The sequence below is a fragment of the Capsicum annuum genome, chromosome 11 (genome assembly GCF_002878395.1).
Source record: "Capsicum annuum cultivar UCD-10X-F1 chromosome 11, UCD10Xv1.1, whole genome shotgun sequence".
NCBI classification, from domain to species: Eukaryota; Viridiplantae; Streptophyta; class Magnoliopsida; order Solanales; family Solanaceae; genus Capsicum; species Capsicum annuum.
The window spans coordinates 11,717,763-11,743,551 of record NC_061121.1 but is presented as its reverse complement, the minus strand read 5'-3'; the positions used below and the strand labels follow the sequence as shown (position 1 = coordinate 11,743,551).

Sequence of the window (25,789 nt, the reverse complement as noted above, 5' to 3'; positions counted from 1 at the left end):
AAAGACAAACCGAATCTTGAAGAAATTATGGCATCAAGGGAGAACTCAGCACAATCAAGTCCAATGCATGATTTTGCCCCAATTGATTTTGACTTTCCTATGGCAGTTCCCGTTAATATTAACATGCAGGAGTTGGAAAAAATGATGTAAAATTTGTAGATTTTTCATTCATGTAAATTATTAATTTTGGATCATTTTGCAATCAATAAAATACAACATTCATTCACTCCTTAATTATTCTTTTTTCTTTTAAATTGAATTTCTAGTTTAAATTAAATGCTTTTAATTATACATATAATGAAAAATTAAATATCCTTTAAGTTCAAATATAATGATGAATATATGTTCAAAATTTAAAATATCATTATATTAAGTAGTATACTGTATACATTGTAATCTTGTATGTATATATGTGTGTATATTTTCTGAAGTATTATAACATGTAATGTATATATATTTCAACTTTTAAGGGTTATTTGAAGTATTATATATTCTACATATATGTGTATATATTTTTTATAGAATCTAAAGTAGTATATATTTAATGTATACATATGTATATGTTTTCTAAAGTAGTATATATATATATATATATATATATTGTATATATGTTGTATGAATATTATTTGAAGTGGTATTTTAAGTAGTATATATATTATATATATGAGTATATATTTTCTATAGACTAAACTAGTATATATTTAATGTATACATGTGTATATGTTTTCTAAAGTAGTATGTATTTAGTGTATATATGTTGCATGTATATTTCTTAAAGCAGTATTTTAAGTAGTATATTTATTATATTGTACGTATATATGTGTATATATTTTTTATAGACTTTAAAGTAGTATATATTTAATGTATACATGTGTATATGTTTTCTAAATTAGTATATATTTAGTGTATATGTGTTGTATGTATATTGTTTAATATATTTAAAATGTATATAGGTGTTTATATATAGTATATATTGAAAAAACATGTAAATTCGAATTTTAATTTATTTTTTTACATTTTGACTGGTCAAAACTGGATTCACGCTACGTGGGCGGGTCCCGATCAATTTCAATATATTTTACTATTTGGGCCCAAACTGGACTGACCTGGTACCGGACCATCCAGGAACCAGTAAAAATAAGTGGGTCGGTGCCAGTTTGATAGTCCCAGCCTGGTTGACACGCATAACTGAAATCAATGAACATACTAATCAATTGCACAAAAACCTTAATACATATCCTTGAAACTTTGGTTCAATAATATGATCAAGTTTCTTACTCATCTCTATAGTAAAATAATTCTTCCAATCTCCAACTTTCCCTCGACGAAAGTATGTTTCATTTTCTTCTCTAGTTGACGATTTCCCATTTGTATTCACCTCCAAATTGCTCGAATTCTCAAAGCTACACTTTTTTTAATATTTCATCCACCACTCTACAATTTTCTTCCTCTACGGACAACAACCATTCCAAGAATTCAGCCAAGCATTTAAGATGAAGCTTGGTTGTTCTTTAATTTCTTCATACATCAAGAAAAGTACTATGTCAGGCTTTTCTACACTTTGTTTCCAGTAATAAAGGATCACCCCTTTACAAAAAAGATCAAATATTTCTTTAATGGAATTGGTATCATTATTATTAGGGAATGTGAAGTTTTGATGATGAACATATGAATGAAACATGTTGTGCAAGTTGTTCCATACAAGTGATGAAGGACAAGTTACTGGTTCTTACATATTGAAGTAAATGCAAGGCTGACAATGTATTAAGACAAAAGTGGATAAGCAAGGAAGCTCAGAATTATTTCAAATGGTACGATTGAGGAGAAGATAAATACGGTATCTAGAAGTTGAGTTGATCAAGCAGTTCTACAAGACTAGGGGATAAAGGAAAAGAGTCCTATTCAGTCAAGGAGAGAGAAATGACAGTAACAAAGAGTGAAACTACGTGGGAGTCCTATTAAAGATAGAAGAGTACATTAACTAAAGAACTCAATCAGGAGTTGGCATAAATACAGTAAACGGCATTCAAGTGTTTCACTCATGCACTGAAAATATAGTCAACAATCACCAAAATAGTTCACTTACTTGAAGAAGAACCTGGTTCCTCACTTAGTAAGTCATAGACTTTGTAATAGGTAGGTTCTTTGAGTTGTAATGAGTTTTTATTCTAGTCTTAGTGAAGTATAAACTGAGTTAGGAGCTATGTATTCAAGTTAGCGAACTCGAAGATTTGGGAAAATTTATCTTGGGAAGATTTGTGTCTTTGTAGAAATAAAAGCTAGAAGTTTTAATTCCTAGTTTACAAAATGTCTTGTAATTTGTTGATTGTTGAGGCTCAAGTAGTGAAGTTGGGGTTAAATCTTGTAAAGGTACAGGTCGTGGTTTTTTACACCTTTCTTGAGCCGGGTGTTTTCCACGTAAAAATACTGTGTTCAAGTTTTACTTGTGTGAACCACGTTAGCTTACCTGTTCCACAGATAGGCAACCAGTAGAGTACAATATTAATATTAGTAGGGCACTCACTCTAACAAGTGGTGTCAGAGCGAGGTTGTCTTAAATAAGGCTAGCACCTGAGAAAAGATCACAAAGATGAATTCTGCACCTCCTACTGGGCACAGTGAAGGTCAGCCAACTACTAGTCCTCCACTCTTTGATGGTTCTCACTTTATCTGGTGGAAGGCCAGGATAGAGATGTTCATCCAATGTGAAGACTATTAATTATGGGATAGGATTCTTGATGGTCCTACTATTCCAATTAGGGGTGTACATAGGTCGGGTTGGTTCAGTTTTTATTAAAAAAAACAAACCAATCATGTCGGTTTATTAAAATTATAAACCTAATCAAACCAACATAAAATTAATTTTTCGGTTTTGATTTTAGTCGGTTTTTTCAATTTTTTTTGATAATATTTAGTTTTTACAATTATATTGTGATCGAAGACTAGATCAAATATGTTTTCGCTCATGTGCTATTGAAAAACCATAATTATGAAAAAATGAGGAGCGAAAAACTCTCTTGAAACTAAAAAGTGAGATGAAGAGTGAAAAGTTTAGGTTTTAAGTTTATATTGGGTTTTGAATCATTTAATTAGCAATTAATGGACAAATATTACAACTTAAAGGCCCAAATTTAAATATTTATCTACATCTACTTTCAAATTATTGAAAATTACTAAAACTAGTTGAAAAAGTATTTAAAAGGTAGATTATAATTAATATTTTATGTATAAAAAAGTTCAAATATTATATCTATACTATATTAAAAGTGTGAAGGGCCTAAAAATGACGTTTGGACCTTTTTCCCTTCATTAGAAGCCTTTGCAATAGATAAAAATGTCTTTTTACTATTTTTCTCAATTTATTATTTAATTAGATTAAAGACTCCTAAAGTATATGAAAAGAATTTAATAACTCCTAAAATATATAGAGCCCGTTTAGATAGGATTAAATTTTTTGTTTTTTTTTTAGCTTAAGTGATTAAAAGCTTAAAATAAGTGTTTTTAAATTAAGCAGATAAGTATTTGGATAGACATGCTGAAAGTGAAAAAAAATCTGTTGATGTGTTTGGTAAACAAGTGTTTTCAATCACTTTTGTTGTAAAAATGACTTAAATATCCTTAAATTTGTTAACACATAATAATGTTAATTATTTATGATTTTTAATTCTAATACTTCAAAAATAATTTCTATTTAAACACACTTTCAAGGTAAAGTGATTATGCCAGGTTAATTTATAAATATAAGTTACTTTTTTATTTTTAAATATTAAAAAATAAAAATTTTAAGATATTTTTTATATAAATATAGTATTATATTATAATATTGCAAGCTTTTAAACAACAAAAGAAATTTAGGAATGAAACAAACTATTAAAAAGAATTAATTTTTAAAATTTAAATAACTTGCAGAGATTCTATATGAACGGATAGAGAAGAACTTACCACAAGCTCGATTTGACAATAAATTTTTTGAGTGTTTTTGTATGTAATGATGGATTCTCTAAAAATAAAGGAGAAAGATGAAGAGAAAACTGGAGGAAAAAGATGAAAAAAAAGCGGCAACAAGAAAAAGAAAGAAAAATCAATAAGGGCTACAAAGTGTAGGTTATTGTTGGAATTAGAAGAAAATATAAGGGATAAAAAGGTAATGTTTTTGGTCAAACCTGAAAAAATTTTAATCTAAAAAGTAAAAAGCTGGGGGTATTCAGCTTCTCAATTATTGTTTTTTTTTAATTCACTTTTAGCTTTTTTTAAGCTCTTTTTAATTTTACCAAACACCTAAAAAGGCTAAAAAAGTGATTAAAATCTAGTTTGACCAGATTTAATCTTATCCAAACCCCTCATAGAAAGAATCCTGATAAACTAAAAACTTCTAGTACTTCATAATTTAAAATTATAAAAAAGAATAAGTAGAATATTACGAATAAAATTGTAGCACAAGTCAAAGTTAAAAAGGAAAGAAATCGTTGTGCACGTAAAAAAAACGAGGCAGAAAAATTTATATTTAATTATATGATTTATAAAAGGAAAACTTTATAAATAGAATAAATTTAATTTATTGTTCCTACGCATGAGTTTTAGGATTTAATAACATATATTTGTTGATTTTGATTATTTAATCTAGGTAATATTTAGTACTTCTAAAAATAGAATTTTATATAAAAAATATTCTTTATGATTCTATTTAAGTAATATTTTGGATCAAAATTTATACGAAACAAATTCTTAGAGTGTACTTTTGCTTTTTATTTTAGTTTTGATTCACGTGTTTTCTTACTATCATTATCATCATCCCTTTTGTCTTTATTTATTTCTTTTAAATAATACCGTTAAAGATTATATATGAAGAATAATAATCAACAATTGACATTGATTCTCTCTTTTGATACTTTCTTGTGTTTCTCTTTTAGTTGAAAGTTTCTGATCGAAAAATTGGATAAGTATGTGGCCGCCGAATGAAGTTGTCAAAAATCAAAGGTTTATTGCTCTTTTTTCTTTTATTTTCTTTGCGTAATCGTGACATAATTTTGATTATCGTGACATAAAAAAAGCTCCAATCCCGTTTTTCTTTAAAAAAAAAAATATATCAAGGTCACGAATTAGGATAGGAGTTTAAGTTCTTTTTTATTTATGAGTCATGTTTTTGTAATATCGTAACTTTTATGTATAATTGAACCACTATAGAAATCCATATTATTTGTAAGTGAGACATATTAATTGTTATTTATGTTAAAGAAAATCGTAATACTAATTTATGAGAATAACATAAAAAAGGCGGCTATGGAATTTCAAAGAACAAAATTAAATCGAAGCAAAAAAGTTGTTTGTAGTATAGTCATTTCACCAATATCACATTATGCATAGTACCCTCCTTTATCGAAGGTTGGGTTTGATTGAGTTGATTTTAGTTTATATGTGAATGCCTTGGTTGCTTGTAATCACATGTGGATATTTGATCTTCATAATCTAAATTTAAAAATTTGATGATATGGAGCCACATACAAATGTAGATGTAGGAATTCGACTAAATATTATTCAAATATCTACTTAAAAAATTTGACTATATAGATTTGAGATATGAACACGAAAATTCAACTGATATTTATGTAAGGAGGAGGATCCGAATGCTTATATATAAAAGGCTGTTATTCAACATTCTTCATCACAAATTTTTAAGGTATTATTCTCTTAATTATTTTTGCCTTCGACAATATTGCATTTTTTTCTCTAGGAATATTTCTTTTATCATCTTTTGTGCATGTAATTGATAAGGTTTTAATTTTACTGTTGTGTCCAATTTTAGTCCTTTTTTGGCATAAGATTTGTAAGCAAGCAATGTTATTATAATTAGATATCTTTGTAAAAATTTATAATCCACTCTATTTGAGTAAATTACTATTTAACTTTTTATAATAAAGTTATATATAAATATCTATATAAGCTTTCGCAACAGACAAAATCATCTAATTTTAAATAATCAAATGTTACATGTGCGAGACACGTGCGGTTAAACTAATATATATATATATATATATATTCGGTTTGATTCGCGTTTGGTTTGACTTTTTTTTGTTTAACACCAAATCAAACTAAGAATGATTGTTTTTTTTTTCTAACGCCAAACCAATCAAACCAAACCATAAGTCGGTTTTTTTTCTCGATTTGGTTTGGTTCGTCAGTTCGGTTTGACTTGACGGTTTGGTCTGTACACCCCTAATTCCAATGGAGTTGGTTGATGGTGAACCAGTCAAGAAAATAAGGAGTGAATTTACTGCTGATGATTTAGTGGCATTAAAGAAAAATGCATAAGCTAAGAACATCCTCGTCTGTGGATTAGGACCTGCTGAATACAACAGGGTGTCAACCTGCGCTATGCTGAGCAAATTTAGGATGCACTGGTAAATGCACATGAAGGTACCTCTCAGGTAAAGAAATTTAGGATTTCTCTTCTTCTCACTAAGTATGAGGCATTTAAGATGAAGGAAAATGAATCCTTGCTTGAGATGATGACAAGGCTTATTGCCTTAACAAATGAGTTGACTTCTTTGGGAAAAATCATCACTGAGGAGAAAAAAGTTGAAAAGATACTGAGGGTACGACCAAAATCAAAGTGGAATATTAAGGTAACTGCAATTAGGGAGGCAAATAAGGATCTCACAAGTATGACCCTAAATGAACTAGTAGGGACCTTGAGGACTTATGAAATGAAAGTTGATAAAATCAAAGAACAAGCAGTTCCTAAGAAAATCTTGGTATTAAAGGCTTATGATAGTGATGAAGAATTTGAACTTGATAAGAAAAAAGTTGCCTTCATAACTAAGAACTTCAGCAAATTCCTTAAAAAGAAGAGGGGAACAGGTAGCAAGAAACATTTAAATGATAGTCCAAATGGATGCTACAAGTGTGGTAAGACTAATCATTAGATCAGAGATTGTCTAGTATAGGAAATAAAATGAAAAAAAAAAGGCTGAAAGGGAACTAAAAGAAAAGGCCAAAAGGAAGGAGGAACATGTAATGATGGCAGCATGGGGATCTGAATCGGATGATGATAAGGCTGATGAAACTGCATTCATGGCACTTGGAGATTCAGACTTAGAGGAAGAAGATGATGCTTTTGAGGTAAGCATAATTGAACTTAAAGAAAAACTTCATTTGTTTTCCAAATCAAAACTTGTTTCTTTGATGAGTGCACTAATTGATGATTTCCTAGAATTAACTTCTGACAGGGATAAGTTGTTCAACAGTGTTACACACCTTAAATTTGATCTCATTGATTTAAAAGCATGTAAAGATATAGTTGACAAGGAAAACTACATACTCAAGAAACAGGTTGCAGAACTTGATTCTTCAAATAATGATCTTAAGTCTGAAATCCTAAAAGTGACTCTCACTAAAAATGAAAAAAAAAGTCATGAGTAAAGAACAAGAAAATGCTGAACTTGAATTAGAGAAGTACAAACAAGAGTGTAGTAATGCAACTGACATGATAAACAAACTGAGTCAAGAAGTTTCTAAACTGAAACTTGATCTTGAAAGAGCTAATAGGTGGACAAATTCCTCAAGAATTGTTCACAAATTGAGTGAAAGAAATCACAATGAAAAGGCAGGTTTGGGATTCCACAAAGGTGTTAATGATCCTAAATATTTATGTTATATCTGTGGTAACCTTAGACATCCAACCACTGAATATCTAGTTGCTGCTAAAAGCAGATCAAATAGTCAAAAACTAGCAAATAAATTTTCTCAAACCAAAAAGAAGAGAACTGGTTCAGGCCTGCGAAATAGGTTGCACTATATATTGCTAGTATGGACTAGAAGAAATTAAATTCATCCATTTACTCATAAAACAGGACCCAAACTTGTCTGGGTTATTAAGTCTAACCATTGATTTTTTGCAAGAAAAGGTGAAAAGAAGCAAAAGGCATTGGTACAGTGTTTTCTCAAGAAACATGACCGGTGATAAAAAAAAGTTCCTTTCACTTTTCAAAATAAATAGAGGAGGATTTTCTTTTGGTGATAGAAAAAAGGGAATCATTACTGGAGTGGGAAAAATTGGCTCCTCCGAGTCAAGAGCATTGGAAGATGTCTATCTTGTAGAAGGATTGAAGCATAGACTGTTAAGCATCTCACAACTGTGTCATAAAGGTAATAAAGTTATTTTTACTTCTACAGGAGTCAAAGTCAAGAGGATGGACACCAAAGAGATTTTGCTCACTGTAAGAAGATACAGAAATGTATACAAGGCTGATATAATGGCAATACCAGGACCAGAGTTGACTTGTCTAAGTGCAATAGAAAATGATCCTTTCCTTTGGCACAGGAGACTTGGACATGCAAGTTTAAAACAACTAAACATACTTTCTTCCAAAGATATGGTATTGGAATTGCCCAAAACCACGTTTAAGGAAGAAAAATTATGTAGTGCCTATGTAAGGGGGAAATAGGTAAGATCTTTTTGTAAGTCAAAGAACTATGTTAGCACTATAAATTGTCTTGACCTAGTTCATATGGACTTGTGTGGACTAATGAGACTTCAAAGCAGAGGTGGAAAAAGGTATGTTTTTGTAATTGTTGACGATTATTCCAGGTTCACCTAGACATTTTTTCTAGCCTTTAAAGAAGATGCCTTTGATGTCTTTAAAATTTTTATCAAGAAAATTGAAAAAAAACTTGGCACTTTATTAGTTTCCATAAGATCTGACCATGGTACAGAATTTGAGAATGTCAAGTTCTTAGAATTTTGTTCAGCAAATGGTATAGATCATAACTTCTCTGCCCCTATAACACCACAATAAAATGGAGTGGTGGAAAGGAAGAATAGAACCTTGGAAGATAAGGCTAGAACAATGATGCTTGCAACAAATATTGCTAAAAACCATTGGGCTAAGGTAATAAGTACTGCAACCTATATCATAAATAGATGCATGATTAGACCTATGTTAAAGAAGACTCCCTATGAATTACTAAAAGGAAGAAAGCCAAACATTTCTCATTTTAGAACCTTTGGTTGTAAATGTTTCATACATAATAATGGGAAGTATAATCTGGGAAAATTTGATGCTAAAAGTGATAAGGGAATATTCTTTGGTTATTCACTTTATAGTAAGGCTTATAGGGTTTTAAACAATAGAACTAACTGTGTTGAATAAAGAATGCATGCAGTTTTTGATGAATCCTGTGTTAAGACAAACCTTCAGGAAGGAAATAACTCTGAGGAATAGGTTACACAACCCGATTCATCGACTGGAGCTATAAAATATGGAGGCACCTCAACAAGGGGAACTAAATCTGGAGGCACAGTGACAGGTTGAACTGAGCCCCCAACAACCCCAGCTCAAAACATCAGCAGTAATCCTAGTAGCTCACTTGGCTTGGTTCCAAAAGGTTACAAGTATCAAGGGTCACATCCTATTGAGAATGTTCTCACAGATCTCACTTTTGGGATCACTACAAGGTCTGGATTAAGAAGTATATGTGCTTTCAAGGCATTCATGTAAGAAATTGAGCCAAAGAAGGTAACTAAAGCACAACTTGATGCTGAATGGATCATAGCCATGCAAGAAGAGTTAATTTAGTTTGAGAGAAGCAAAGTATAACACTTAGTTCCTCTCCCAAAAGACATAACAATAATTAGAACTAAGTGGGTGTATAGAAATAAAGTTGATGAGCATAGAACAGTTGCAAAGAATAAGGCAAGATTGGTGGTCCAAGGATACAATCAAGAAGAGGGCATAGAATTTGATGGAACATGGACATACTAGAGTAAAATTGACAACACTCTCTTTTTGAAAACTAATGGAAAAGATTTGTTGGTTGTGTAGGTATATGTAGACGACATCATTTTTGGCTCCACAAACATGAATATGACTCATGATTTTGCCAAACTCATGAGTTGTGAATTTGAAATGAGCATGATGGGGGAGCTAAATTACTTCTTGAGATTGCAAATCAAATAAAAAACATCAATAACAATGATCCATCATCAGAAGTATGTAAACGAACCCCTCAAAAGATTCTCCATGGAAGAGGTAAAAGAGATCAGCACTCCAATAACCACTGCTATAAATCTTGATTTAGATGAAATAGGTCCTGATGTGGAGCAAAAGATGTACAGAGGAATGATAGGGTCATTGCTATATCTTACAGCAAGTAGGCCTGATATTGTATTTAGTATACGATTATGTGCTAGATTTCAAGTAAATCCTAAAGAGTCTTATCTAAAATCTGTAAAAAAGATCTTTAGATATCTCAAAAAAAGCAGTGATCTTGGTTTATGGTACCTAAAAGGTAGTAATTTTAGCTTGCTTGGATATTCTGATGCTGACTATGCAGGATATTTGGTTGACAGGAAAAGCACTATAGGCATGTCACACTTTCTTGAATCATGTTTGATTACCTAGTCCTCTAAAAAGCAAAATTCAGTAGCCTTGTCTACTGCTGAAACTGAATATGTTTCGGTTGGATCTTGTTGTACTCATTTATTGTGGATTAAGCAAAAACTTATGGATTTTGGTATAGATGTTAGTTGTGTCCCTATTTTCTGTAACATTACAAGTGCCATTAATATAGCCAAGAATCCTGTTCAACATAAAAGAACTAAGCATATTGATATTAGACATCACTTTCTTAGAGACAATGTTGAAAAAAGTCATATATTAGTTATGTTTTGTTCTACTGAAGAAAAAATTGCTAACATATTCACAAAGGCTTTAAGTAGAGAACATTTTGAAAAAAATAGGTTAGCCTTGGTGATGATTAAAATTGTATAAATCTCCCTCAATGATTGGCTAGAATTAGTTGCTTATCAGTGATTGTTGATTAATTTAGTCTTACACATTTAATTGTGTATCCTAATTCCAAGATCTTAGAGTAAATTGACTCATTTATGTGTTGATTTTGCAGAAAGACTGGAACACAGGGGCAATCTTGTCCATTTTATTCTCAAAATTAAGGTATGATTATTGCTTATCTATAGTAGCATAAAGAGAAATAGGTTGTCTACATGGTCCCTTCCGTTACACTTAAACCGCGAAAAATCCAAAAGTCCTTTCTCTTAAAAAAGATGGCAACCCTTTCCCATCAGAACTAACCTTCTTTATCATTACGTTTCCTTCACCAAATACACTTCATCTATGATTCATATTTCTTCTCTCCTTCTTAAAAACTCTTTTTTCTTTTTACATCATTCACTACTCACACAACCAAATTAAATCACTATTTTTCTCTTCTTCACTATGGTATCATCTTCTTCTAACCCATCCACAGACTGCGCTACCTCTCCCTCAACAACCATTATCCTTTATCCTGATATTACCTTACCCCCACTCATTTCTTTCCCAATTTCAATCAAATTATCCAATTTTGCAATGTTTAAAAATCTGCAAAACCCTTTTGCCCAATTTTCTTCCAATCCTTCATTATCTTCTGAACCCTCACTACCATCTCCAATCCCTCTTCAGATCATTGATCGAGATGATGTTTCTATTGCAGACCTAATCCCTCGAAGTTTTAGATCTAAACTAAAATGAAAACCCTTTTCAATCTTTATTGATGTTGATGACGATGCTTCAGTACAGCCTTCCCCTGTTGTCCCTACTCCTCGAACTCCTCATACTTGAGGTAAAATGCAATGGGAAGACGCTTCCTTGGCAGAAGTACTTAAGGTAAGTAAAAGGAAATGTGTAGCTACTTTTGCTCCTCCTCTTCCTCATACATCCTTTCACGATACTCTTCTTCGCTCAGTGCATTAGAAGAAGACAATCATTGGAAAATATCCAAAACCCTTCTCTTCTAGTAAACCATCATCTTAGCCTACCCCAAAAGCTTCTTCATTATCCAATATCACTCCTACTTACAAACCTTCCTCTTCTTCTAAGTCCTCGGCCAAGAAGGTTGCTTCTAAGTCAAAGAAATAAGTTAACGCACCTGTTTCCTCCAGGTCCTCTGACTCTGAGTTTTTTTTTTGAATACTCCCCCTGTACCCTCTACTGAAATTGATCCTAATTTTGATCTCGATTTTGATGTGGATACTCCTGATGACAAAGTTTTTCAGTCAACCCATATTCTCCACTTTAAAAAACATAAGTTGGCTAGGGAATAAGTTGTCACTAGTTTTGGGCCCTAAAATAGATATCTTGGTCTCAAAATTGAGAGCTTAGGGGTGGTCACACTTGTTTATTCAAGGTCATCTTCAACGTAAGTTTGGAAAATATGAAGTCTATGAGTGTTATACTAATGGGGTTGCCATTAGGGGAATGTTTTTGACCACTGTTCGTGGGACTACCATAAATCTTTATGCTACCGATCTTGATTGAATCTTGAACATTCCTACTGGGGTCTGGGCTCATTATGTCAAGGTTACATGGCCTCTTCTTGATAGTCTTCCCTCTGCACTAGATATATCTAGAAAATTCTCTGAAAATCCCCATCTTGTCACACATTGTAGGGTCTTAAAGCGTGAGATGTCTCCACTCTATCAGCTTTATTTTGACGTTGTTCACAAAATGATCCTTCCTCAAAAAGAAAGAAGAACTATTGTAAATTTTCTTGATCTTACCCTGATGGAACTGCTGGATACTGAAAAACAAATAGACCTTCCTCGAATCATGATTAAGCACATGCAGAGGGTCTTAATCCAGGATGTAAATGGTCATACTTTTCCATATGAATTTTGGCTTACATCTGTTTTTGAGGATTTCCATGTGTCAGTCAAAGTGTGGTCTCTATAGATCACTAAGGATGCCATAGGGTTAGTGAACCATACAATGTTATCTGCTTCCATGAGGAGTGCTCATAACCCTGTGTAAAGGTTGAGAAATGTACTTGCAGCAAAACATGCTGAGGAGGAGGTTGCTTAGGCTGCCAATGAGGATGAGAAAAGGGTTCTTCAAGCTTAGATTAACTCACTTACAACCTTTTTTGAAAGAGAAAGATCTGAAAGTGCTAATATTGTTCGCAATTTTACCTCCCTTATCCCCTCTTCCTCACCCACTTAAGCCTCCTCTTAGTGCCTTAAGATTATCTTCCTTTCTTCTTTTTTAACTAGGTGCCTGTTGTCTCTTTTTGCTATTTTTGCGTATTAATAATTGTATCCTACTTTTTGAATGAAATAGATCTTATTGCTTATTGTGATCTACTTCTATATTTTTTCATACTGTATAACTGTTCTCTTTCTCTGAGTCTTGATTGTTTTAGTGATAGCCCAGTGGCCATAGATTGTTAGACATTTTTCATTTGTTGGGCCAGCTTTTCAATGATGTCAAAAGGGGGAAGAATAGATTATACAATACTTATAACTCAATTGACTAACCTGTTTCATTCAGAGTGTTCTTTTATTTAAATTCTTTTTTGAGTATGTCAGGATATTATGGTAGATGCTATGCTGCTAAGTTTGTCATAGTCAAAAAGGGGGAGTTTGTTAGGGAATGTGAAGTTTTAATGATGGAAATGTGAATCAAATATGTTGTGCAAGTTGTTCCATACAAGTTATGAAAGAAAAGTTACTGGTTCTTACATATTGAAGTAAATGCAAGGCTGATAATGCATTAAGACAAAAGTGGATAAGCAAGGAAGCTCAGAATTATTTCAAATGCTATAATTGAGGAGAAGATAAATACAGTATCTAGAAGTTGAGTTGATCAATGAGTTCTATAAGACTAGGGAATAAAGGAAAAGAGTCATATTCAGTCAAGGAGAAAGAAATAACAGTAACAAAGAGCAAAATTACCTGGGAGTCCTATTGAAGATTGAAGAGTACATCAACTAAAGGACTCAATCAAGAATTAGCTTAAATACAACAAATGACATTCAAGTTTTTCACTCATGCCTTAAAAATATAGTCAATAATCAGCAAAATAGTTCACTTACTTGAAGAAGAACCTAGTTCCTCATTTAGCAAGTCATAGACTTTGTAATAGGTAGGTTATTTGAGTTGTAATGAGTTTTTATTATAGTCTCACTGAAGTATAAACTAAGTTAGGAGTTATATCTTCAAGTTAGGGAACTCAAAGACTTGGGTGTACTTATCTTGGGAAGATTTGTATTTTTGTAGAAATAGGAGTTAGAAGTTTTAATTCCTAGTTTTACAAGAAGTCTTGTAATTTGTTGATTGTTGAGGATCAAGAGATATAGTGAAGTTGGGGTTAAATCTTGTAGAGGTACAAGTCATGGTTTTTTAAACCTTTCTTTAGTCGGGTGTTTTTCACGTAAAAATACTGTGTTCAAGTTTTACTTTTGTGAACTACGTTCGCTTACATATTCCACAGATAGGCAACCAGTAGAGTATAATATTAAAATAAGTAGGGTACTCACTCTAACAATTATGATGAAGTTTTAACTTGTTTGAAAAATGCCACATAGAAGTAAAAAGTGTGCTTAGGATTCCTACACAAGTAAGCAAGCTAAGTTTTTTAATCATGGACAGATTTTGGCAATAAATCATAGGTCAAATTAGTTGAGAAGAGTCTAAGTGAAGTGAAGGATGAAAATTTAGGGATATGACCATCAACATAGAGTTTAAATTCCAACAATGGAACAATATCATGAGGGCTCTTGACAAGTAAAGGGTGATTTTGTTGAAAAATAGGATATTTCTTTCGATTTACTAAAGCAAATGAAAGTGGTTTTAACCAAGTGGTTTCAGATTGAGGATTTGTAACAAGGATGATATCACTATCATGAGATTGAAATAGTTGTTGACATGAAATGACACCTTGGATTATTCTTGTAGATGCCCAAAAACCTTAATAGTTGTACATATGTGATCCAATCCATCCATTTTCTTTGGTAGAGTAGATAACAATTTCTTACACTCTTCCCTTAGGTCATCCTATTGTAAATATTTGGGAAGAATTGGTGATGAAGTTTGAGATGTTGCCATGGTTTTGAGGATTATGTGTTTTCTTCTAATTTATATGGTGAAGGGTTACTCATAAGGGTATTATAGAGATGGGACTTACTTGGGGAATTTTGGAAAATAGACCCTTGGAAAAATTATTTAAGCACTTAGATACAAGTCTTGAAAAATTAAGTATTTAGACACTATAATGACATCATCACTTTTAACATACAACCCTAGCACACAAGTTTTAAACTTAACACTTTAGTCCCCCTACCTCATACAATTAATATTTAATATTTAATATTTTCTACCATTTTTTATATTTCCACCATTTTTCATATTTTCGTCTGTTAATTAGAAAAAATTATCCAAGAAGCCACCAAAAGGAGCTCCCATTTTTCACCAATATTTTTAATTTTGGTGATTTTTTTGGCCATTTTTCAATGAAATCTTGCCTATCACAACTGAAAATCTCTATTCTTGGTAATTTCCTCCATTGTTGTTCCATCTTTTTGAAAAAAATTGCAAAAAATATTTTTTTCACCATTTTTACTAGCTTGAAAAGCTTTTCAAATTCGTTCAATACCTCTTCATTAGATATATTTCAGTAGTTTAGAAGTCCTACTCATACATTTCTGCATCCCAGAGCTAGGAAGACATCGATTATATCCAAAATTCATTCATTCCCATTTTTGTACGAAGGTTTTCATACCATTAATCGACTAGTTATTAATTGATACCTTAATCTATTATTGATTAGTGTGGTCTATAATGGAATTAGTTGAAGTAGCTATCGCGGTGTGGGTGTGTGGGAGGAGGGTCTCAAAAATTGGAATTGAAAATTATCTAGCAAGGAAACAATACCCATCCCACTGTGTCGCAATGGTTCGTACGGCGACAAGATTTGAAGCATAATTGAGAGTGGAGAATTAGAGTATGAGATAAAAAATGTTATGATTATCTATATAACGAATGATCAGGGTAAAATACATCCCAAATTCATAAAGAATGATTGGCATGTTTCCTTATACATGTTGTATGTCGCTGTCGATGGCTCCAGGCCATTATTGAGTATAAATATCATCTCGGGGGGTCTCCAAAAATCCTGCCACCACACTCGATAATCGACGAACATGATTCATTTACAGATGAGTGTTTGGATGTTCATCCAATGGATATGAAAGATCATTCAAATTGAAAGACCCAATTTCCTTTTAGAAAAGAGAGAAGAGTGCGGATTGGGATTACAAACCAACCACACCTTCTCCAATGGAACTAATTTTCACATAAATAAAACATTTAGAATAAAAAGGATTTGAAATTATTGTTGGACGTCAGCAAAAAAATCTTTTAATTGTTCTACGATGAAAAGCTGCAACAAATTCTTTAAGCTGAAATACGTTTGTCCTAGTTGCGTATGGATGTTGTGTGAAAATAAGTATGAATGCACAAACTTATTTCTCATCTATATATATGTCGGTGATCACACTTGTGGCATTGAATATGCCACACGCATCCATAAGAAAATCATGGCTAAAGTCATTGCATCGCTCTGTGTGAACTTGTATCGTGAAGGAAAGTTTCCAGACACTAGTGAGATTCGGAGGATCATTGTCAAGAACTTTAGCAGTATACCAACCAATTGAAAATGTTTAATGGGTGTGTGATTTCCAAGGAAATGGTTCGAGGGACACCAGAGCATGGGTATTCTTGCCTGTCGGCTTTTTCGTACATGATCAATGCTCTTAATGTTGGCACTACCTATTCCATCATGATGAACGCAGAAAATTATAGGTTTATGTACTAGTTTTTAGCCTTGGTCCCTTGCATTAGGGGATTCTCCCATATAAGAAAGGTTATTGCGATCGATGACACCCATTTATATGGTAAGAACAAGGGCATGCTGCTAAGCGCCGTTTCACAGGTTATCGAGAACCATATTTATCCCATTGCCTTTTGCGTTGTTGACAAGGAGAACAATGCATCTTGGACTTTCTTCTTTGAGAAGCTGAAGTTTATAGTGGTTGATAGACCAGATTTATGCTTTATCTATGATAGACACAAGAGCATCGCCAATAATATCGCGAGGGCTTACAACAATGCTCATCACGAGTAATGCATGAGGCATCTTGGTTAAAATCTCTTGGTAAATCACTAATGCAGAGATCACCTCTATCTATTCTACCACGTGGCAAAGACATATTTTTTTCAACGAGTTTAGCGACTAATTTGAGGAATTCAAGAACTATTGTCCCAAGGAAGCCTTTTTCCTCGATCATGAGCTTGGTTTTAAGAAGTGGTGTAGAGCATATTTCTCCGACAATAGGTTTGATATGATGACCATAAATATTGCCGATTCGATCAAATCTATGTTGATTGTAGAAAGGGAGTACCACCTGGCATCTATATTCAATTCCATTGATAAGAGGTTCGGGGAGTAATTCAGGGAGAGATGTTCATATGTTCTTAAAAAGGATAATAAATTTGTGCCTGCCGCCGAAAAAATCATAAGGGACAATATGAGTGAGGGCGACTCCTTCTATGTGGAGAACGTAAAAGGGGACGACAACCAATTTGCAGTGTCTCTGTAATACCCCATATTAGTCATAAGTTAGTTCAACCCAGAGACCATTTAAAAGAGGCTTAGAACCTGAAAATTTAGCTAACTGTTGGAGACTTAGTTTTATTTTTGTCCTCTTAACTTTAATAATTTTTAAAATGACCTTCTCAAACTTGAGATGTAATTTTTTGAGTTGATTCATGTTCAGGGTGTAAGTAGCATGTCTCGGGTAAGTTTTGAATTTTTTGGATGAGGTTTGAGGCTTGTTTGGATTTTCAAAACAACAAATCAACGCGATAAGGCTGCAATATGTCGCCTATCACGTCGACTGAGTGACATGATGGGTCACTTATTGCATCACTGGCCACTTTCAACATAGTTAATTTCGGGTCTAGGAGGGTATTTCAGTCTTTCTCCCTCATTTTATCCAGTACTAACACGAGATTAAGGCCCCCAAAGGGCAAAACCACTCATCTTTTCACAAACTCTCTCAAGAACAAAACCCTAGCTCCATTAACATTCAAGATCAATCTCAAAGAAATTCACCAAGACTCTCACAAATTCTTCAAGTAAGGTATAGTAGATGTTCATCCATGGCTCTTTTCAACCATGGAGTTCAAGAATCCACTTTAAAATTTAAAATCATGTCCATTACTTGTTTTCATGAATTTTATCAATGGAATTAGCCTTTGATTCATTTGAAAGATGATATTTGCATGTTAAATCCTTAAACCATGATTTTTGAATTCAGATTATGTTATTATGCCATGATTTAACTATTTCCATACTTTAACTTTTTTACCCCCATGTGTTTGATGAAATGCCTAAGAGATGAATTTTGAACAATGACTACTTATCATACTTTTGAAGCTTTAGTATGTTTCCAATGGTAATGTTATCGAGTCCTGGTGGTTATGAATACCCAAAAACTTATTGGTTTACTTAATTTTAATATTTTCAGAATGGTTTCATATATATATATATATATATATATATATATATATATATATATATTAGAGTATTATCAGTTCAGTCAGTATATCATGTTAGTAAGGTCAATTCAATTTAATAATTAGAGTCAGTTCAGTTGGGAGTAGGATTTAGCGTCAAGTGAACCCAAGGATGGGGTCTCACCTGCTAGTTGAGGGTGTGATCTTTAGTAGCAGTCCTTGCATTCCAGAACTACGTAGCCAGAATAGGTTCAGATATTAACCTGCCAGCTTAGGGTTGAAACATATCTCATTAGGGCCCTACCAGTTGAGGGTGACCGTTAGTTCTTCGGGATAACACTTTAGTGGATCCACACGACTAGTGTTAGTACCTGTGGTACAGTACTAACACCCTTACAACTGGGGTCACAGGTTGGACCCCAATTATCTCATTTTAGGGCATGTCGATTAGATGATAGCTCCTACAGTCTCAGTCCAGTATTCAATTCAGAGTTCAGTTTTTTAGGTTTACTTAACCATAACATACAGATCTTAGTTATCCAGTTTTCAGTATTTTAGTGTCTCAGTCTATAGACTTTATCAACATTATATACTATGATTGGTCATGCATTCTCAGTCCTTATAGTATTCATGCATTTCCTTATGTTATTCATTCAGTCAGTTACTGCTCATACATATGAACCCTTGCATAAAAACCCAACCTCAGTTAGCACACCAGTACATTTAAAGTACTAAATGCATACTCATTTCTTGTGCTATGATGTCTCATATCATAGGTTCGGACGCTCAGGTTCCCAACTGTACCTAGATATCCCAGTGTACACGCAACAATAATAGTGGTGATTCCTCATTTTCCAAGGACCAGTTATGTTTATTTCAGTGTGCTCAGTTCAGTAGGCAGACGGAGTTAGTTGGGGACTTGTCCCATTAACTGCATAGCCAGATAGTAAAGGCTTCCGGGAACTTTCAGTCAAATATTTAGTTATCTATTGTTATTGATAGTCTTTATATTATTATTTTTAGATAGTTGATTTCAGAATTATGATTTAGAAATGTTTCATATGTTTAAAACCTTATGGCGTATTCATCTTTTTTTCTGCACATATGTATTCTATATTATTAGTTTGTTCAGTGCTCATAGCACGTACTAACTCATGGGTTAGCTTGTGGTCTCTCGGGATTGTAAGCACCGCGTGGCATCTAGGGTCTACTCCTGAGTCATTATAAACTTGGTATCAGAGCCTAAGGTTTTAAAGTGTTCTAGAGAATCTGAAAGTCGCGTCAAGTAGATTTTTGTGCATGGGTGTGAAGAAAGCCACACTTATGGACAAGAGGCTACAATATATTTTTAGGAAAAGCTTCCTTTCTTTTAGTATTCATGTCGTGCGAGGGAGCATGAGCTCAATTTAAACCCCCTTTCTAATTCAATATTCTTTCCATTTACAAAACATGCCTCCCAGAAAGAATAACGACAGAAGGTCTGGAAACCATTCTGTACCTCCGCCTGTTTAGGAAGATCCCCTGAACGAGCATGTATCCCATGACAAATTCAGAGCTGCATTCACTAATTTATCCCACTCAGTAGCAGCCCACACTAATCAGCCAACTGTTATTCAGTGGCTAATACTACCGCAACTAGGATTTGGGACATCACCTGAATAAACCCTCAGTTGTTTTTGGGATCTAAGTTTGATGAGGATCTGCAGGAGTTCCTTGACATGGTTTTGATGGTAACTGATATTATGGGTGTTAACTCTATTGAGAGTGCAAAGTTGGGTGCTTACCAGTTGTAGGATATTGCTGACACCTGGTATAAATAGTAGAAGGGAGATAGAGATTTAGATGCTTGGCCTATTGAATGGGAAGAGTTTGCAACTTCCTTTCTAGATAGGTTATTTCCCTTGGAGTTGGGGGAAACTAAGGTGCAGGATTTTATTAATTTGAGGTAAGGAAACATGAGTGTGAAAGATTATTCTCTTCAGCTTACTCAGCTAGCTAGGTATACTCCTAATGTGGTATCTGAAGACAGGTCTAGGATGAGTAAGTTTGTCTCTGGTGTAGCTAATAGTATGGTCAAAGAGTGAATGAACTCAATGTTGATTGAGGATATGGACTTGTCTAGGTTGATGGTCTATGCTTAACAGATTGAGGAGAAAACGTGTAAGGAAAAAGAGAGGGAGAATAAGAGGGCCAGAATGTGATAGCTTCAGTTTTGCTCAGCCGAGATCGGAGGGGGGTAACCATTCTCAATTTCATCATGAATCTTCAAGACTAGCTCCATCTTAATCTATTTCACCATTATCAAAGTCCAAGAATGATAATCGGGATAGGGCACCAGGACCTATGCCTCAGGAAAGTGTGAAAAGTAGTCGCACAAATCCTCTTTCCTAGAGATGTGGTAGAAACCATCAGGGTATGTGTAGAGCTGGCAGTGATGTATGCTTCTGGTGTGGCAAACCAGGCCACGGAGTCAGGGATTTCCTACAGAGTGGTCAGCAAGGTCAGTCCAGTTGTCCTCTAGTTTCACTCGGTCGCCTAACTCAGTAGAGTGTTGCTTCCAGTTCCATCAGTGGTCAACACCCAAAGAGACGGTATACTCTTTAGTACTGATAGATTAGGAAAACTTCTGATATTATGTGGTTACTGGTACGTTACAGTTCTTTCATTTACATGTTTATGCTTTGTTAGATCCTGGAGCTTCTCTTTCTTTTGTAATCTCTTACATAGCTATTGATTTTAGTGTCAGTCTTGAGACTTTAGCAGAACCCTTCTCAGTGTCTACCCTAGTAGGTGTCTCTATTGTAGCTAAGAAGGTATACAAGAATTGTCCGGTCATAATTTCCTAGAAAGTCACTTCAGTTAATCTTCTAGAGTTAGAGATAACTAATTTTGATGTCCTTCTTGGTATGGATTGGCTCCACTCATGTTATTCTTCAGTTGATTGTAGAAACAAAGGTTTTCATTTTCAGTTTCCAAATGATCCAATTCCTTAATAGAGGGGTAGTACTTCAACACTTAGTCATCTTGTTTCGTACCTTAAAGCGAGAAAAATGATATCTAAGGGGTGTGTTTACCATCTTGTTTGAGTCAAAGACTCTAGTTCTAAGACTCCTAATCTCGAGTCGGTTTTCGTATTAAGCAAATTTCTAGACGTTTACCCAAAAGATCTTCCCTAAGTTCCTCCCAAAAGGGAAATTGACTTTGGAATAGACCTTTTTCCAGATACCCAACCTATCTCTATTTCGCCCTAAAGAATGGATCCAATTGAGCTTAGAGAGTTAAAAGAATGGTGGAAATATCTCTTAGATAAGGTATTCATCATGCCCAATGTTTCCTCATAGGGCGCTCCAGTCTTTTCGTACAAAAGAAAGAGGTTCTCTCCAAATATGCATCGATTATCGTCAGTTGAACAAAGTCACAATTAAGCATAAGCATCCACTCTCCTAAATTTATAAATTGTTTGACCAATTTTAGGGTGCCAATTATTTTTCTAAGATAGACCTTAGATCTTGATATCACCAACTCAGAGTCAAAGAATGTGATATTTTAAAAATAATTTTCAAAAAATAGATTTCAAAACCCAGAATAGTCACTTCAAATTTCTAGTCATGTCTTTTGGTATGACAAATGCCCCAACAACTTTCATAGACCTAATGAACAAAGTGTTCAAATAGTACTTGGACATATTCGTCATAGTCTTCATAGATGATATCCTTGTCTATTCTCATAATGAAAATGATCATGCAAACCACTTCAAAATAGTATTATAGACTCTTAGAGCCCATAAGTTGTTTTCCAAATTTAGTAAGTGCAAATTTTGGCTAAGATCAATAGTTTTCCTTGGACATATTATTTTTGATAACAGTATTAGAGTTGACCCTCAAAAGACCAAAGCAGTGAGAAACTGGCCTAGATTTATTTCTCCATCAGATATTAGGAGTTTCTTATTTTTTGCTGGATATTATCGGCGATTTGTTGAAGGGTTTTTATCTATTACATCCTCTATGTCCAGATTGACTCAGAAGAAAGTCAAGTTTTAGTGGTTAAATTTTTGCGAGAAGAGTCTTCAGAATTTGAAGACTCGGCTCACCTCAGCACCAGTTTTGATCTTGCCAGATAGTTCGGATGGATTTTTTATTTACTATGATGCTTCTAGAGTTGGTTTGGGTTTTTTTTTATGCAGAGAGGTAAGGTTATATCCCATGCCTCTAGGCAGCTTAAACCCCATGATAAGAATCATACTAGTCTTGACCTTGAGTTAGCAGTAGTTGTGTTTGCCTTTAAAATATAGAGGCACTATTTGTATAGGGTGCATGTTGATGTGTTTGCGGATCAAAAGATTTTTCAGTATGCATTTTCTCATAGGGAGTTAAATCTTTGTCAGAGAAGGTGGTTAAGTTATTGAAAGATTATGATATGAGTTATTTGTATCATCTGGGCAAGGCTAATATAGTGGCAGATTCCCTTAGTAAATTGTCAATGAGTAGTGTGGCTTATGTTGAGGATGATAAGAAGAAGTTAGTTTAAGAGGTTCATCAGTTGGCTAGATTAAACGTCCATTTGGTTGACTAAACTAAGGGTAGTGTATGGGTACAGAATGGTTCAGAATCTTCCTTGGTGATCAAAATAAAAGAAAAGTAAGAGAGGGATCCCAGTCTAGTTAAGTTAAAGGTGTCGGTCAGAGATCAGAAAGTAGAGGTTTTCTCTCAAGGGGGAGATGGTGTGTTGCGTTGCCGGAGTATACTATGTATGCCATGTATAGATGACCTAAGGTAGAAAATTCTTGCAGAAGCACATGGTGCGCGTTACTCTATTCATCTAGGGGCCACTAATATGTACTGAGATTTGCAGGAAATCTTTTGGTGGAGTCGTATAAAGAAAGATATTGTAGAGTTTGTAGCTAAGTGCTCTAATTGTCAGTAGTTTAAGGTTGAGTACCGAAGGCTTTGTGGCTCTATGCAAGAGTTTAGTATTCCTACTTGGAAGTGGGAGGAATTGAACATGGACTTTATGATAGGTTTGCCTTATTTGCGTCGTCAATATGATTCAATTTGGGTTATTATAGATAGAATGATCAAATTAGCCCACTTCTTTCCAGTCTATACTTCTTATTGAACTGAGGATTATGCCAAGATCTATATTAGAGAGTTGGTTAGATTGCATGGAGTATTAGTGTCCATCATTTCAGATAGAGGTACTCAGTTTACCTCTTATTTTTAGAAGGTTTTCCGTAAGGGTCTTGGTACCCAAGTTCACGTCAGTACAAATTTTATCCCTCAGACAGATGGTTAGGCAAAGTGGACCATTCAGACCTTAGATGACATATTTAGAGCTTGTGTTATATACTTTAAAGCTAGTTGGGATGATCATTTGCCATTGATTGAGTTTGTCTACAATAACAGTTATCATTCTAGTATTTAGATGACTCTATTTGAGGCTCTCTATGGGAGAAGTTGAAAATCTCCTATTAGTTGGTTCGAGGTAGGTGAGACTGTGTTGATAGGGTCATATTCAGCATTTGATGCTTTGGAGAAAGTTTAGTTAATCAGAGTAAGGCTTAAAATAGACCAAAGCCATCAGAAATCCTATACGGATGTGAGTAGGAGGGATCTCGAGTTCGCAGTTGGAGACTTGATTTATTTGAAAATATCTACCGTGAAGAAAGTGAAAAGGTTTGGCAAAAAGGGGAATCTTGGTCCCCGATATGTAGGCCCTTACAAGATATTGAGTCGTTTAAAAAAAATTGCTTATGAGCTTGAGTTGCCCGCAGATTTGGCTTCAGTGCATCCAGTGTTTCATGTTTCTTTATTAAAGTGTACTGGTGATTCAAATGTAGTTGTTCCCTTAGAAAGTATAGGTGTTCAGGATAGCCTCTCTTACGAAGAGATCCCATTTAAGATCCTAGATTATCAGATTCAGAGAGTAAGGAATAAAGAAGTTCCCTTGGTCAAAGTTCTTTGGCGGAATCAGTCAGTTGAGGGATCCACTTAGGAAGCAGAAGCAGATACGCGAACCAAATACCCTCACCTTTTCTCTGCAAACTCAAATTCAGTTCAAGGTAACAGTTTTCCCTTAGCTTATCTCTTTTCCATTCTCAGTTTAGCCATATGATCATATTTCTGTCAGTTCATACATTCACTAATCAGTTCAATCATGTAGTACGTTTCAGACTCAATTATGTAGCCACGTTTTAGTTATGCATGTTTAGCATGTGATCATATTCTTGTCAGTTCATACATTCATGAATCAGTTCAGTCATGTAGCATGTTTTAGACCCAGTTATGTAGCCACATTTTAGTTATGCATGTTCAGTATATGATCTCAGTCACCTTAGTATACTCAGCTTAATTAGTCTCATTCGAGGATGAATATTCCCAAGGAGGAGATATTGTAATACCCCGCATTAGTCTTAACTCAGTCAGCCCATAGAGCATGTGTAAGAGGCTTAGAACCTGTAAATTTAGCTAAGTGTTAGAGACTTAGTTTTAAATTTGGCCTCTTAACTTTAATGATTTTTAAAATGATATTACTGACCCCGAGACATAAGTTTTTTAGTTGATTCATGTTCAGGGGTGAAAGTAGCATATCTTGGGTAAGTTTCAAATTTTTCGGACGAGGTTTGAGGTTTATTTGGGTGTTCAAAATAGCAAGTCAGCGCGAAAAGGCCGTTATGCGTTGCCCATCGCATTGGTAGGGTCAACGTGATGCATTGCCTATCGTGTCGACTAAGTGACGTGACACGTCACCTATCGCGTCACTGGCCACGTTCAGCATAGTTAATTCCAGGTCTAGAGGGGTATTTCAGTCTTTTCCCCTCACTTTATCCCAGCCTTAACACGAGATTAAAGCCCCAAAAAGGAAAAATCACTCATCTTCTTACAAACTCTCTCAAGAACAAAACCCTAGCTCCATCAACATTTAAGATTAATCTCTAAGAAATTCCAAGACACTCACAAATTCTTCAACAAAAGTATATTAGATGTTCATCCATGGGCCCTTTTCACCCATGGAGTCCAAGAATCCACTTTAAAGTTTAAAATTATGACTTTTACATGTTTTCATGAATTTTATCCATGAACTTCCATGAATTTTGATTTTTATATCATGTTTACATACGTTCTTGATGGAATTAGCCTTTGATCCATTTCAAAGATGATATTTGCATGTTAAATCCTTAACCCATGATTTTTGAATTCAGATTATGCAATTATTGCCATGATTTAACTATTCTCATGCTTTAAATTTATGAGCCCCATGTGTTTGATGAAATTCCTAAGAGATAAATTTTGAACTATGACTACTTATCATGCCTTTGAAGCTTTAGTATGCTTCCACTAGTAATATTATTGAGTGTGGGGGTTATGAATATCCAAAAACTTAGCTATTTACTTTGTTTTAATATTTTCAGAATGGTTTCATATATATATATATATATATATA

The 25,789-nt window shown here is 34.0% G+C and overlaps 1 pseudogene; it reads right to left on the bottom strand.

Annotated features, from left to right (window-relative positions):
• Positions 1 to 1,210: 1,210 nt before the first annotated feature.
• LOC107846738 overlaps positions 1,211 to 25,789 on the bottom strand; it is a 34,017-nt pseudogene continuing 9,438 nt past the window's right edge.